The sequence below is a fragment of the Sminthopsis crassicaudata genome, chromosome 3 (genome assembly GCF_048593235.1).
Source record: "Sminthopsis crassicaudata isolate SCR6 chromosome 3, ASM4859323v1, whole genome shotgun sequence".
NCBI lineage: Eukaryota > Metazoa > Chordata > Mammalia > Dasyuromorphia > Dasyuridae > Sminthopsis > Sminthopsis crassicaudata.
Window position 1 is genome coordinate 32,236,320 of NC_133619.1, and position 16,390 is coordinate 32,252,709.

Here is a 16,390-nt window from a genome sequence, read left to right on the forward strand (position 1 = left end):
TGAAGCCTGTATTTGTAGTATTAAAAATGTTATTTGTTAGCTCATGAAAGATCTCTAATTTCTGATGCACAATTTGAACACCAAAATATGCCTTGTTACTTATTTGACAAAGGTCCAAATTTTGCACTTTCAGTGATGACTTGTATATTTTCTACCATTTCCTTGTGTGATACACATTAAGGATTAAATCTGGGCTCCTTGAATATAACTGTCTGTCATTTCTGATAGTGATAGCAAAGATGATGATTGTATCATAAGCTTTTTTTCTTTCTTATGAAACAAATCTTTTGAATTCACGTTTCTATGAACAAATGAGACAGTAAGGTAGCACCTTGAAAAGAGCTCTGAGTCTAGAGTTAGGAATATCTGTGTTCATATCTTACCTCATACACTTGTTAGATGTTTGACCCTAGTCAGATCTTTTAACTTTTGTATGCCTTAATTGCTTCATCTGTAAAAATGGGGATAATGATACTACCTAGCTAAGAATGTTGTTATTAAAAGGATAAAGTGAGTGACATTTGCAAAGTGCTTTGCAAAACTTTAAGAGCCATAAAAAGTTTAGCTAATATTGTAATATGTTCTTAAATACATGCAAATGTTATCTTCTTTGCCAATATGGTTGATTGAGTTCATGATGGTGTCACCCATCCAGAATCATTGAATTCCACTCTTGGAACTTAATGGTTTTTCTTTATTTTCTTTGGGTTTATGTGCTAGTAAACCAGTTTTAGTTATTGGGGCCAATCCAATAGCATGTAGATATTAAGAAGCAGAGACAAGATTTAAACCCAGGTCCTCTGCCTTCAGATTTTACATGTTTTCCACCACAACACCTGCTTCCTAGATGGAACAACTGAGGTTTAGAGGAGTTGAGACATGTACAAGAGACAGAATCTGAACCCAGGCCTCTGACTCCCATATCCAGAGATTTTTTTTTTCAAGCTGCCACCATCATTAAGTAGTAAGCCTAGCCATTTTTAAATCATGTGGCAGAAATATCAAGAATATCATGCTAACACTTTTTTTTTTTACTCCCTTTCAAAGACTTCTCTAGAGTTAGGTTGACTGTTGATTGACATTCCTGAGATTAGCTCTCCAGAAAGAATCCATGGAAAAGTGATATGTATGTTCACTTTAATAATTACATAGAATTAAGCATTTATTAGTCATGCTCAAAATGAAATCCAATAGCATATACCTTTAGATAATTAACAGTTGCTCCAATAGTATTTCTATAATATTTGAACTGTATTATCACATGTTCCAAGAAAATTTTTTCTTTGATGAAGGAGTAAGCTTTCTATAACTACTTCAGAGTGATGGAGTCTGGGTTTCATTAATCCTGTATGAGGTTTTATTAGGCTACATTATAAATCTAATATGGTCCATTTTTTGGTATGGAATGCTATGGTATGGTATGGAAAGTATACATTAATTGATCTGCCTGTGTGGTGATTGTTTGAAAGTTTTCTCAGTAAATTTTGATTTCAGGATGCCAGTAAACCTCTTGAAATTTCCAATTATAGCTTTCACATTACTAGATTGGTGACTTACTTTGAGAAGACTAAGGTATTTGTAAATGCCATTTTCATCCAATTACTTCATTTTAATTTGCAGATTTTCAATTTGGAAGGCTTTAGGTCTGTTTTCTTTTGTTGTATATTAAGAATTTTAGGCTCATTGAGTCCAAATGGAATTTTGTTGTCACAGAAGAAAGACTTCATAAGTAACTTGGTAATTTGTTTTTCAGGATGGCCGTATAACTAGATGACATCCATGTACCTTAGTTGAATAAGAACATGTTTTGGTATATTTTTACTTTGGAAGTCATACTATATTCTATTTAGGAGAAATGGTGATCGTAATGTTGAGGATAATGATGATAGTATAATCTTTAATTTGTGATAGTAAATTTAAATAATATGAATGTAAGTGATCTTATATTTCATAATTTGAGGCTTGAAAATGGTCTGATGGGTAAATATGGAGAAATAAAAATGGATGTAATTTGATGTTTTTCTCCCTTGCCCTATTCCCTTTTACTTTAAGGAAATGAGAAACTCATTCAGATCAAATGATTATTCCTGAAATTTCAGCTTTCTGGCTTTGTTTGATTGTTTTTTTTGTTTTTTTTGTTTTTTTTGTTTTTTTTTTTTTTTTTTGTGTGTGTGTGTGTGTGTGTGTGTGTGTGTGTGTGTTTTTGTTTTTGTTGCTGTTGTTGTTTTGCTCCTTGCTGTATATTTTTCACAAAACTGGAGATTTTAATTATTATTTTCATGAAGTTTCAAAGAATTTTTTTCATAGCTTACCTTGAGTTTGACTTAAGAAACCAATAAGATCCCATGCCCCATTTTTAACCAGTATCAGTTGTTATCAGTAGATGTTATGGAATATGGGATAAAACCTTTGAATAGGGCAAATAAGTGCAAATGCATTTCTAGGGTTGAATATAGATCTTGATAGAAGATTTAAAGTTCAGAAAAATTGTTGTGGTGATTAACCTGTTGACATACTTTATAGCATTCTCAGGGCTTAATTTTTTAAAAAATACTTTCCAAATATTGTTATTATAATGTCTCTTAGGGAACTTCACAAGGTTGAAATAAAATTAGGTTTCCATCTTTATACACAATCTTCAAGAGATGTCAAAAATTCTATAGCAGTGAAAAATCAAGGTACATTCTTGTCTCTGAAACCATTGCATTCCCAATGAAAGAATAAAATAAGTTGAAAGTGGTGTGTAAGGAATCTTTTGTCAATTCGGGCTTGGATTTCACACTTGACAGAAAATGATAAGGAGTAGATTTGGTAGAGGAGACATGTCAGGAAAGTGAGGTGTAAAGAGCCCATATCGTGTTATGACTGGTTGAAGGAAGTGGGGATGAATATTCTGAAGAGGAGATAGCACAGATAGCTGTGTTCAAGCGTTTGAAGTACAAACCTTCTCTCCATGATTTCTAATAATAATAATGAAAGCAATACCAACCATGTTCTGTGTTGAGCTTCAAAGTTTGTATAATACTTTACACACAATACATCATTTGAACTTTAAACCACTGAGTTTGATGCGCTGATATTAATATTTCCATTTTACAGCTAAAGGAAACTAAAATTAAGGAAACATTTTGATAGATTTAAGTACTTATGCATGGTCATGAAGCTAGCAAGGGTCAAAAGTAGGATTTGAATCATGGTCTTCCTAATTCTGAGTTTAGTATTCTTTCTTACTGCTGAATTAAATAAGTAATTTAATTAAGTTCATTGTTTTATGATCTCCATAGTCAAAGAATTCATCAGCTAGTGCTATATATTCTAAAGGTCCTGCTCATATCTATGAGATCACAGTTGCATTAGCATGTTGAAATATCCTTTTATTTATTTAACACTTAAATTCAACTTGAGTCAAAAGTTTAATGACATAATTTTAATAACATATGCAATGTGAGGGAACTTCCTCACTTGACGCATACTTCATTTGCTTTGTCCCTTGGTATCAGTCACCGAGTATTTTTATAGTGTGCCCATGATATATAAATATATATATATAAATATATATATATATATATATATCAATACTGAGCTTTTTGTGGGAATTACACCAAGTGTTTTGTTACGGGAGTAATAGATGATAAGATAGAGAGTGGTGTAAGGGTTGATTCTGGAGTCAGCAGTCAATTCATTCATGTCAAATTTCTACATCTGGGTCTTACTGACCCTCTGTAAGTGACTTAAGCTCTCAGGGTTATCAGCAGCTCTTTAAGACTGTAAACTAGGGGGCGGCTAGGTAGCGCAGTGGATAGAGCCCCAGCCCTGAATTCAGGAGGACCTGAGTTCAAATCTGGTCTCAGACACTTACTTAACACTTCCTAGCTGGGTGACCCTGGGAAACTCACTTAACCCCAGCCTCAGGGGAAAAAAAAAAAAAAGGGTAAACTATAGGCGAATTTCTGTTCCACATCAATGGATGGAGCGTCTACACTTGGAATCCCCCACATCGAAGAAATCACAAGTCTAGATTTAAAAGCCATGGGTAGAAAATATGATAGCCTCATTATCACTGGTTTGAACCAAAGCCTTTTCTCCATGTATTAAGATGGTACTGGTAAAAAGTAGAAGAAGGAATGAAATTTTGATTGGATTATGCTGGAGTCTGCAAGGTTTTGTATGTACTGGATTGTGTTTTCAAAACATGTGGTTTAATTATGAGTAATGGGAGTCCCTGCCCCTCCCAAGAAGGAAGATGGATTGTTTTAATGATGGCAAGTAGTTTATCTAGGAGCTCAGCCTATCACATAGCTTTCTTTACATTGTTCATCCCAAACCAGCCCAGATGTAGTCGGCAGTTTGCAATTGAGAGGCTGTTGAGAATCTCACATAAAATGGATTGGGAAGCTGTCATAGGCAAGAAGTCTTGCTTTTTGAGTCAACACTTCTAAGAAATTCATCAGAGCCCAAGTTACATGAAGTTTCATACCTATAGTCTGGTTTGGGATCTAGCAAAATAATGGATCTTAGGATATCACCTGTTAGTGGAACACTTGGCCCAAGCTGAATGAAGTTTCTTCTTTCTTCCCTACTAAAAGGGGAACAATCTAGCTATTTCCTGAAACGGACACTTAATTTGGATTCCAGTGGAAAAAAGAAAATCAGGAAAAATAATCATGCATATATTGGTAGAAACTATGCTTATACATTTTTCAAAAACTTTCTGCACCTCCATTCCAGAGAGATACACACATCCACGTAGATGAATGAGAGGCATTTTTGCATAATTGATAGAAGGATTGGCCTTAGAATTTGGGAAATTTGTGTTCAAATCATGCCTTTCACACATAGAGGCTTAGTCACTTAATCTCTCAGTTCCTTGGACATCCTTAAGTATCTACATTGTAAAGGAGGCATCATTCGGCACAGATGGAGGGGAAGTTCACACTAAGAATTCCTTACATTGATGTAATCTCATATATAAATATATACATATATATAATACTGAATTATATATTGTATATATATTATATCCATATATACGCCTATGTGTACACATACATATATACACATATATAGAAACATGTCCAGATTTTGGTTTAGGTCTATATTTTAATCTGTATGGAGATGTTTTGGTGTGGATACTTGTGCCATGTTTCTTGTTAGCAACTCATCTATAACTTTTGGTCTTTTTTTTTCCTCCCATTTTTCAGGGAGTCCGATTATTCTCAAATTGTCTCTCCTGGATCTGTTTTCCAGGTCTGTTGTCTTTCTGGTAAGGTACTTGACAGTCTTTTCAATTGTTTCATTTCTCTGGTTTTGCTTGACTCCCTCTTGGTTTCTCCTTGAGTCATTCATTTCTACTTGTTCCAGTCTAATTTTCAATGATGTATTTTCTTCACTCACTTTTTTTATATCTCTTTGTAATTGTCCAATTGAGTTTTTATCTTCTATGGAATTTTTTTCCATTTTATCCATTTTATTTTTTAGAGAGCTGATTTCTTTTTCCAGCTCTCTAATCCTGTTTTCCTTGGAGTTGTTTACCTTTTCCAGCTCACTAATCCTGTTTTCCTTGGAGTTGTTTACCTTTTCCAGCTCACTAATCTTGTTTCTCAATGATTTGATTTCTTTATCCATTCTGTCTTTGAATGCATGGGATGACTTCTCCAGGCTCTCTTGCCAAGCTTCCCTTTCCTTTTCCCATTTCTCTTCCAGCTCTCTTGTGAGAGCCTTTTTGATTTCCTCTATGAGGTTCTTTTGTATTGAGGAGCAGCTCATATCCCTCCCAGGGGATACATCTGGGGACAGTGTGTTCCTAGTCTCCTCAGCATTTGAAGTCTGCTCCCTCTCCACACAGAAGCTGTCAATGGTTAGAGCCCTTTTGAATTTTTTATTCATTTTGTCAGAATCAAAGAAAACAAACTGACAAGAGAAGCAATTGGTCTGTTTTGCGGGTGATAGGGAGGAAAAAAAGAGCTTGGACACCATTTTCGAGGAAATTATCAAAGAGAACTGCCCAGACGTTTTGGAAACAGAGGGTAAAATAGACATTGAGAAAATTCATCGATCACCTACTGAAAGGGACCCTAAAATCAAAACGCCAAGAAATATAGTGGCCAAGTTCAAGAACCATCAGACAAAGGAAAAGATATTGGAAGCTGCTAGAAAAAAACAATTCAGATATGGAGGATCCACAATAAGGATAACACAGGATCTAGCAGCGTCCACATTAAAAGAACGCAGGGCCTGGAACATGATATTCCGAAAGGCTAAGGAACTTGGTATGCAGCCAAGAATAACTTACCCAGCAAGAATGAGCATCGTTTTCCAGGGAAGAAGATGGACATTTAACGAAATAAATGAATTCCATCTATTTTTGATGAAAAAACCAGACCTACATAAGAGGTTTGATCTTCAAATACAGAACTCAAGAGACTTCTAAAAAAGGTAAAAAGAAATCTTGAGAACTATACTTCTGTCAAAAAAATATGTAAAGAACATATGTACAATTTGTCTTAGAAACTAGAGGTGGAAAGGAGATTATATCATAAAAAAGTGTAAAGTGGTGGTACTACATCTCATGAAGAGGCAAAGGTAACCTATTATATCTGAGAGAAAGAAAGGAGGGAGATGAACATAGCGTGTATCAATAGACATATTCGATTTATGGTGAAACTTCTTCCACTTCATTGAAAAGTGAAAGGGAAGGAGTAAGCTAAGGGGAAGGGAATACAGTAATTTCGAGGAAAAGGGGTAAAATAAGGGGAGGATCTTTAAGGTGGGGGAGGGATCCTAAAAAGGGAGGGCTGTGAAAAGCAAGTGGTGTTTACCAGTTTAATACTGGATAGGAGGGTAAAAGGGAAGGAAAGGGGAAAAGCATAAGCAGGGGTTAATAGGATGGCAAGCAATATAGAATTAGTCCTTCTAACCATAAATGTGAATGGGGCAAACTGCCTCATAAAGAGGAAGCAGTTAGCAGACTGGATTAAAAGTCAGAATCCTACTATATGTTGTTTACAGGAAACACACCTGAAACAGGATGAGACATTCAAACTAAAAGTAAAAGGGTGGAGCAGAATCTATTATGCTTCAGGCAAAACCAAAAAAGCAGGAGTAGCCATCCTCATCTCAGATCAAGCAAAAACAAAAATTGATCTAATTAAAAGAGATAAGGAAGGGCATTATATCCTGCTAAAGGGAAGCATCAATAGTGAAGCAGTATCAATATTAAACATGTATGCACCAAGTGGTGCAGCATCTAAATTCTTAAAAGAGAAATTAAGAGAGCTGCAAGAGGAAATAGATAGCAAAACTATAATAGCGGGAGATCTCAACCTTGCACTCTCAGAATTAGATAAATCAAACCACAAAATAAATAAGAAAGAAGTCAAAGAGGTAAATAGAATACTAGAAAAGTTTGATATGATAGATCTTTGGCGAAAGCTAAATGGAGACAGAAAGGAATATACTTTCTTCTCAGCAGTTCATGGAACCTATACAAAAATTGATCATATACTAGGGCATAAAAACCTCAAAATCAAATGCAGTAAGGCAGAAATAGTAAATGCATCCTTTTCAGACCATAATGCAATCAAAATAACATTTAATAAAAAGCCAGGGGAAAATAGACCAAAAAATAATTGGAAACTAAATAATCTTATACTAAAGAATGATTGGGTAAAACAGCAAATCATAGACATAATTAATAACTTCACCCAAGAAAATGACAATAATGAGACATCATACCAAAATGTGTGGGATACAGCCAAAGCAGTAATTAGGGGAAGTTTTATATCTCTACAGGCCTACCTGCATAAAATAGAGAAAGAGAGGGCCAACGAATTGGGTTTACAACTAAAATTGCTAGAAAAGGAACAAATTAAAAACCCCCAGACAAACACAAAACTTGAAATTCAAAAAATAAAAGGTGAGATTAATAAAATTGAAAGTAAAAAAACTATTGAATTAATTAATAAAACTAAGAGTTGGTTTTATGAAAAAACCAACAAAATAGACAAACCCTTAGTAAACCTGATTAAAAAAAGGAAAGAGAAAAAGCAAATTGATAGTCTTGAAAATTAAAAGGGTGAACTCACCACTAATGAAGAGGAAATTAGAACAATAGTTAGGAGCTACTTTGCTCAACTTTATGCCGATAAATTCGATAACTTAAATGAAATGGAAGAATACCTTCAAAAATATAGCTTGCCCAGATTAACAGAGGAAGAAGTAAGTAGTTTAAATAGTCCCATCTCAGAAAAAGAAATATACCAAGCTATTAACCAACTTCCTAAGAAAAAGTCCCCAGGACCAGATGGATTTACAGGTGAATTCTACCAAACATTTAAAGAACAACTAACTCCAATGCTATGTAAACTATTTGAAAAAATAGGGATTGAAGGAGTCCTACCAAATTCCTTCTATGACACAGACATGGTACTGATACCTAAACCAGGTAGATCGAAAACTGAGAAAGAAAACTATAGACCAATTTCCTTAATGAATATTGATGCTAAAATCTTAAATAAGATATTAGCAAATAGACTTCAGAAAATCATCCCCAGGATAATACACTATGACCAAGTGGGATTTATACCAGGAATGCAGGGATGGTTTAATATTAGGAAAACTATTAGCATAATTGACCATATTAATAATTAAATTAATAAAAACCATATGATCATCTCAATAGATGCAGAAAAGGCATTTGATAAAATCCAACATCCATTCCTACTAAAAACGCTTGAGAGTATAGGAATAAATGGACTATTCCTTAAAATAATAAGGAGCATATATTTAAAACCTTCAGTAAACATCATATGTAATGGTGATAAACTAGAACCTTTCCCTGTAAGATCAGGAGTGAAACAAGGTTGCCCACTATCACCATTACTATTCAATATAGTACTAGAAACTCTAGCCTTGGCAATAAGAGCCGAGAAAGAGATTCAAGGAATTAGAGTAGGAAATGAAGAAATCAAATTGTCACTTTTCGCAGATGACATGATGGTATACTTAGAGAACCCCAAAGACTCTGCTAAAAAGCTATTAGAAATAATTCAGAATTTTAGCAAAGTCGCAGGATACAAAATAAATCCACATAAATCCTCAGGATTTTTATACATTACCAACACAATCCAACAGCAAGAGATACAAAGAGAAATTCCATTCAAAATAACAGTCGATAGTATCAAATATTTGGGAATATATCTACCAAAGGAGAGTCAGGAATTATATGAGCAAAATTACAAAACACTTGCCACAAAAATAAAGTCAGATTTAAATAATTGGAAAGACATTCAATGTTCTTGGATAGGCCGAGCGAATATAATAAAGATGACAATACTCCCCAAACTAATCTATTTATTTAGTGCTATACCAATCAGACTCCCAAGAAACTATTTTAATGACCTAGAAAAAATAACAACAAAATTCATATGGAAGAATAAAAGGTCGAGAATTGCAAGGGAACTAATGAAAAAAAAGTCAGAGGAAGGTGGTCTAAGTGTACCTGATTTAAAGCTATATTATAAAGCAACAGTCACCAAAACCATTTGGTATTGGCTAAGAAATAGACTAGTTGATCAGTGGCATAGGTTAGGTTCACAGGACAAGATAGTGAATAAAAATAGCAATCTAATCTTTGACAAACCCAAAGATCCCAAATTTTGGGATAAGAATTCATTATTTAACAAAAACTGCTGGGAAAACTGGAAATTAGTATGGCAGAAACTAGGCATGGACCCACATTTAACACCACATACTAAGATTAGATCAAAATGGGTCCAAGATTTAGGCATAAAGAACGAAATCATAAATAAATTGGAGGAACATGGGATGGTTTACCTCTCAGACTTGTGGAGGAGGAAGGAGTTTGTGTCCAAGGGAGAACTAGAGACCATTATTGATCACAAAATAGAACATTTTGATTACACCAAATTAAAAAGTTTCTGCACAAACAAAACTAATGCAAACAAGATTAGAAGGGAAGTAACAAATTGGGAAAAAATTTTTACAGTTAAAGGTTCTGATAAAGGCCTCATCTCCAAAATATACAGAGAATTGACTTTAATTTATAAGAAATCAAGCCATTCTCCAATTGATAAATGGTCAAAGGATATGAACAGACAATTTTCAGATGATGAAATTAAAACTATTTCCACTCATATGAAAGAGTGTTCCAAATCACTATTGATCAGAGAAATGCAAATTAAGACAACTCTGAGGTATCATTACACACCTGTCAGATTGGCTAAAATGACAGGAACAAATAACGATGAATGTTGGAGGGGCTGTGGGAAAACTGGGACACTGATGCATTGTTGGTGGAGTTGTGAAAGAATCCAACCATTCTGGAGAGCAATCTGGAATTATGCCCAAAAAGTTATCAAAATGTGCATACCCTTTGACCCAGCCATACTACTACTGGGCTTATACCCCAAGGAACTACTAGAGAAGGGAAAGGGTCCTGTATGTGCCAAAATGTTTGTGGCAGCCCTTTTCATAGTGGCTAGAAACTGGAAGATGAATGGATGTCCATCAATTGGAGAATGGTTGGGTAAACTATGGTATATGAATGTTATGGAATATTACTGTTCTATAAGAAATGACCAACAGGAGAAATACAGAGAGGCTTGGAGAGACTTACATCAACTGATGCTGAGTGAAACGAGCAGAACCAGAAGATCATTATACACTTCAACAATGATACTGTACGAGGATGTATGCTGATGGAAGTGGATTTCTTCAACATAGAGAAGAGCTAATCCAATTCCAATTGATTAATGATGGACAGAACCAGCTACATCCAGAAAAGGAACAATGGGAAATGAATGTAAACTGTTATTTTTACCTTCTGAATCCAATTCTTCCTGTGCAACAAAAAATTCGGTTCTACACACATATATTGTATCTAAATTATACTGTAATATATTTAACATATATAAGACTGCTTGCCATCAGGGGGAGGGGGTTGGGGGAGGAAGGGAAAAAATCTGAATAGAAGTAAGTGCAAGGGATAATGTTGTAAAAAATTACCCATGCATATGTACTGTCAAAAAATGTTATAATTATAAAATAAAATAAAAAATTAAAAAAAAAAAAAAAAAAAAAAAAAAAAAAAAAAAACAACTTTTGGTCTTACATAAATGCTCCCTGTGGACAACCAGAGGTTTAGTGGTTTGCCCAAGATCACATAGCCGGTTTGTTTCAGGAGCAAGATTTGAATCCATGTCTTTTGGACTTAAAGATGTGCTCTTTCTTCACTGTGTGGACTTTGCTGTGATGTGACAGAGGTTCAGAGACACAGAAATAGAATTTAATGGATTTTCCTAAGAGTTTTAGGAGCTATCTCAAAGTATTAAGTGGTAGAATTAAGATATGAATTTCTAAGACTGCATTTAACTGTTCTTCTCTTTATACATCTTCTAATTTCATTTCCTTTCACTGAACACATACACACAGAGATGGATATGTATGTATAGGCTTATGTGTGCACATACATATGCACACACATTTACATATATAAACAGAAAAATGAAAGCTTGTTTACAAGATTGTGTACCTTATAGATTTTAGGTTCCCTTGGATTAAGGCTTGTCTGGTGGTAAGCATGATATGTTGGCAAAGAGCTGAATTCTTTGTCTGACTGTCTCCCTCCTTCCTTCTCTCTGTCTCTCTTTTTCTTTTTTCTGTTTCTGTCTATCTATGACATTCTGTCTTTTTCTTTCTCTGTTTTTCTCTCTGTTTCTCTTTTTCTATCTATCTCTGTTTCTGATTTTGCTTTCTATGTCTCTCTGACTTTCTGGTTCTGTCTGTGTGTTTGTCTCTGTCTCTGTCTCTGTGGATCTCTCTGTGTCTCTTTTTCTCTATTTTTTTTTTCTCTTTCTCTCTTTGTTTCTGTCTCTGTTTCTGTCTGACTTTCTCTGTCTCTCTCTGTCTGATTGTCTCTCTCCTGCTTTCACAGATTTGCATGTGTTTTTACTTAATGTAAAAAGAAATTTGATTAATAAAATATGATCCATACGGTCTTTTATATTAACTATACATATTTTCCACACCCAGAGTCTTCTCTCTCAAAGAAAAAAAAATGTCATTATGAGAATAGGAGATTCATTTAGGAAGGACCCAGTCATCAGTCTATGAAAGAAAAAAAAAAAGAAAACTTTTCTTGGCAACAAGAAAGAATGTGGGCGTTGGGCAGACAAAGCATATGTGCAATTTAATATAAGAGAGTGTAGTGGTAGAGATGGGAAAGAAAGACAAAAGGCCATTGTTCCATCATTGGAAGGAATCTGGGAATCACACAGGAAGCAACTGAGCCCATCCATCTTGTTTCTGGCAGCAGGAAAGAAACCTAGCCATGTATAAATAGCAAAATTGAACTTGGTCCAAAGAAGATCATCCTAAAATTGCTAATGAGACTAGCACCAAAGCTATCTTAGGATCTGGGCTCATGTTTGATTTCATCCAGGCCTGCTACTTCTTAGGGATTTAAACTAAAACAGAAATCCACTGAGCTCCATGGAATACTGCTCTACCCAAAAAGATACTTGAGTCAGCTGACTTGGATAACATGTTTTATAAAGCAAGCAGAGAAAGACCTATTTTCTTCTTTTCAATTACTCTTGGTTTCTTTATTAGCTCCATTTAGCTTGATTAAATTCTGGCTTGCTAAAGTCTTTATTGTATGCTTTATGAGAAGAGTCTAGATTCTGTCAGAAGGGGATAGATTAGCATGACCTTTTAGGGAGATAACTAGCTGTTTATCTCTGCAGAAGTCAGAGTAAGTTTCTTAAATAAGAGTAAGAAGAAGCTGGGTTATCTTGGAATGGGCTATGTATGGAGCAAATATACTTATTCTCATTGGATAGATGTCTTTTAAGAAAGCAACTTCTAATCACTCATAATAATTACTCAGATCTGTCTTTTGATGGACATAACCAGTGATTTCTTGGGGGTGATAAGAGCTCCCTGACTTTGACTTGTGTTTACCGTTTTTAAAACTGTTTCATAGGTTTGTGTATATGTGTATTGTTTATGCAATGTTCTCTTTCTTATAGAGAAAGCTGAAAATAACAACAAACAGAATCTCAGAGTTGGAAGGACCATTTGGAGCCAACCCACAACTGAGCAAGAATTCCCATCTTCCACATCACCAAGAAGGGATCATTTAGCCTCAACTTCAAGGGTGAGAACTCCGATTATCTCTGAGGGTTGCCCATTCCACTTTGGGACTATTCTAAATGTTAAGAACATTTGTTTTGTTAGAACGTGAGCTATAATATATTCTTCTGCTATTTCTACCCATTGTTCCCAGTTATAGTCTTAAGTGTCTGCTAGATGGTACGTGCTGGGCCTGAATTTTGGAAAATTAATCTTCTTGAGTGCAAATCTGGCATCATACTGGCTATGCGAGCCTGACTCAGTTTCTCCATATCAAAAATGGGGATCATAAAACCACCTACTTATAGGATTATTATGAGAATAAAACCATATATGTACATAGACATATTTATATATGTACACACATATATATCTGTATATAATTTTTATAAATTGTTGTTATCTTTATGGGGCAAAACAGATGGAGAGGTGGGGTAACAAAAAGTGGGATAGAAGGGGGAAGGTCTAGATCCTGATGTATCTTTGCCACTTTCAAGCTAATAGATTGATTGTTTATCCTAATCCAGAAGAGATAGAAGAAATAGGATGAGATGCAGTACACCTTGGACTGTCCTGGCTCTTTTTTTTCTTAACTGGATGACCTTGAAAAAGGCCCAGTTTTGCTAAGCCACAATTTTTTTTAATCTGTTTTATAATGAAGGCATTAAACTAGATAATATCTAAAGTCACTTCTTTTAACAAATATACATTTCAATGAGTCTACAACACATTAATGCCACGATTTCTCACTTTTGAGTGCAGACTTCTTGAAGACAATAATGATTTCCTTTTTGTCTCTTTATCCCCAGAATGTTACCTAATACTTGGCAAATAATGAATCAGTGATTATCAATTTGATTTACACTTTAGAATGATGCTTTGAACCAGAGTAGTATTCATCCTGGACGGTCCTTTTCCAAGATGGAACCAACAGGGGAAAGGCTGAGCATGGCTAAGGACTGAAAATCTTTCCATGTTCTCTCGAGCCAAATTTGTTTTGTGCAACTGTTTATCTTCTATTGATGCAGAAAATCAGGAGCTGGCCCAAATGAGTTTGGTTATCACAATCTTGAAGGCTTCTAAACCACTGAAAACAGAGCAATTAGACTTGGCTACAAATTTATGGTTGAATTCAGGTTTGAAGATGGAGCAGTTCTGTCATTTCCTAATTAAAATTGGATGGAATTAAGTAGGCTCTTGTGTTAGAAGATTCATAAATAAGTATCTAAAATGACTGCTAATCAATTCCCTCCTATGTTGATCAAGTGTCTCTTATGCTAGGCACTATGGGTATCTGAGATCCAAAGATGGAAAGAAAATAAACTCTGCTTTCCCGTAGCTGGGGAGACACAACATATATCCAAGGAACTAAATGCTTAATTTGGAGGCAACTAGGTGGTAGATATAGGAGATAGAAGATGAATCTGGAATCAGGAAAATCTGAGTTCAAATCTGGCCTTGGACTCTATGTGACACTGGGCAGGTCACAACTTTTTTTCTGCTCTAATTTAATCATCTGTAAAATGGGGAATAATAAAAGTACCTGCCTTTCAAGACTACTGTGAGGATGAAATGAAAGAATGTTAGTAAAATATTGTGTAGACCTTTAAGCTCCATATATATTTATTCCTTCCATATCACAAGGTTAGGGGCAAGGCATTTCTTGAATCTGGAAAATTTGCATAAAAAAGTTTTGTCCTTCAATTCCATCAGAAAAGAAGTCTGAATTATTCTTTTATTGGTTGTTTACAGTACCTTATAGTAAAATTTGGGTATTGAGTCCAATGTCTATTGGCCTTTGTATATTATCTGTATCTCCCTCAAAACTTCCCCCAGTTTCCCATTTCTTAAGTTGACCCTTTAAGTTGAAATGATAACTATAAATACTAGCTATGATAATAATAGTTAATATGTGTATATAATGTTTATTATGAGTCATGCATTATGTTGAGGACTTATAAATAATTTGTTTGATCCTCCTAATAATCTTGGGAGGTACACACTATTATTAGCCCCATTTTGTGGAAACTGAGGTAAACAGAGGTGAAGTGATTTATCCACAATTAATAAGTGTCTAAGTCTGAGTTTGAACTTGTCAGGTCAAGAGGGAGCATATGCTGATACCTGGAGGAATTAAAAAAGACCTCATATAGAACTTGGCACTTGACCTACACATCAAAAGAAACTAGCGACTATTAGATATGGGCAGGGTTTAAAACAACCTTGTATTTCTGCAAAGGTTACATTCTTTTTTTCAGGATTCAAGCCAAGGCTGGAATAGGAGCAGTCCCTAATAGATGTTTGAATTTGATTCCTGCCAATATTTGCTTACGGTGAGACAGATGGGTGGATCATGTTCCCTCTCTTCTAACTTGTTACTGATGTTAGGTAAAATCATTGGAAGTCAAATATATATATTTTCTCTTCCAGTGTTCAAAGTAGGGCTTTCATTTGTGTGTTAAATCTACCTTGAGTTGCTTCAATCTCTGCAGACCCAAAGCCTTGGGTTTCCCTGACTTTTCAGTGTTGCTTTTGTATCTCATTGTATTTGCTGTTGAGCTCTCCCCACTCGGTGCCAAATTTTGTCAAACATGTTCTCCTCCATGCTGAGCCGCTCTCTGCCAACAATCTCCCCAGAGCGAATGCTTTAGTAATAAGCCCCGAAAATGGGAATTGATAATGGAAATACTGGCAGCCCCTTCTCCAGCAGGGGTGCACGCCTGCGTTTCTGTAATTAGGAGTGTGATTAGAAATAAGAGATGCTTTTGGTCTTCAATTTCAAGGCATGAAATGAAGGGATTAGAATTTGTCTCACTCTGGCAAATGACAGAAGTTTTGGCCTAGAACAGCTTTTTGTGCCTGACAATCAAGGGTCTATTGTCAGTGCTACCTTGTTGTTGTTGTTGTGCTAATGTAAATAGTAAATGTGCTTTTATATACAATTTGTGATTACTGCTTGTTGTCTTAAGATCCTTATTTCCCACAATTATCTCCTGAAATGGCTGTTTTCAGGTTTAATGATCTTCATCTCTCCCACCTTCCTCTAGTGAATGCCTTGCCATCTGGGATATAGAGCACTAAGAGAAGTTATTTCTCATAGCCCCCACCCAATCAATGGCTGCCATTTGGTTAGGGGCAAAAGAGTAGTCAGGGTACTATAAGAAAGTGGTACTACATTTGGTAGTAGTTAAGTTTTGTTTTGTTTTGTTGTTGTTATTGTTTTTCTAAAACCAAAGTA

General features: G+C 35.1%; 1 protein-coding gene across 2 annotated transcripts in view; it reads left to right on the top strand.

The window, feature by feature from the left end:
- The window catches only part of NAALADL2 (N-acetylated alpha-linked acidic dipeptidase like 2), a 1,407,963-nt gene that overhangs the window by 204,401 nt on the left and 1,187,172 nt on the right, over nucleotides 1-16,390 (top strand). For both annotated transcript variants that reach the window (XM_074298220.1, XM_074298221.1), the window contains exon 2: nucleotides 13,050-13,177. The gene's annotated coding sequence lies outside the window, so the exon portion shown is untranslated. The remainder of the gene's footprint in view (nucleotides 1-13,049; nucleotides 13,178-16,390) is intronic.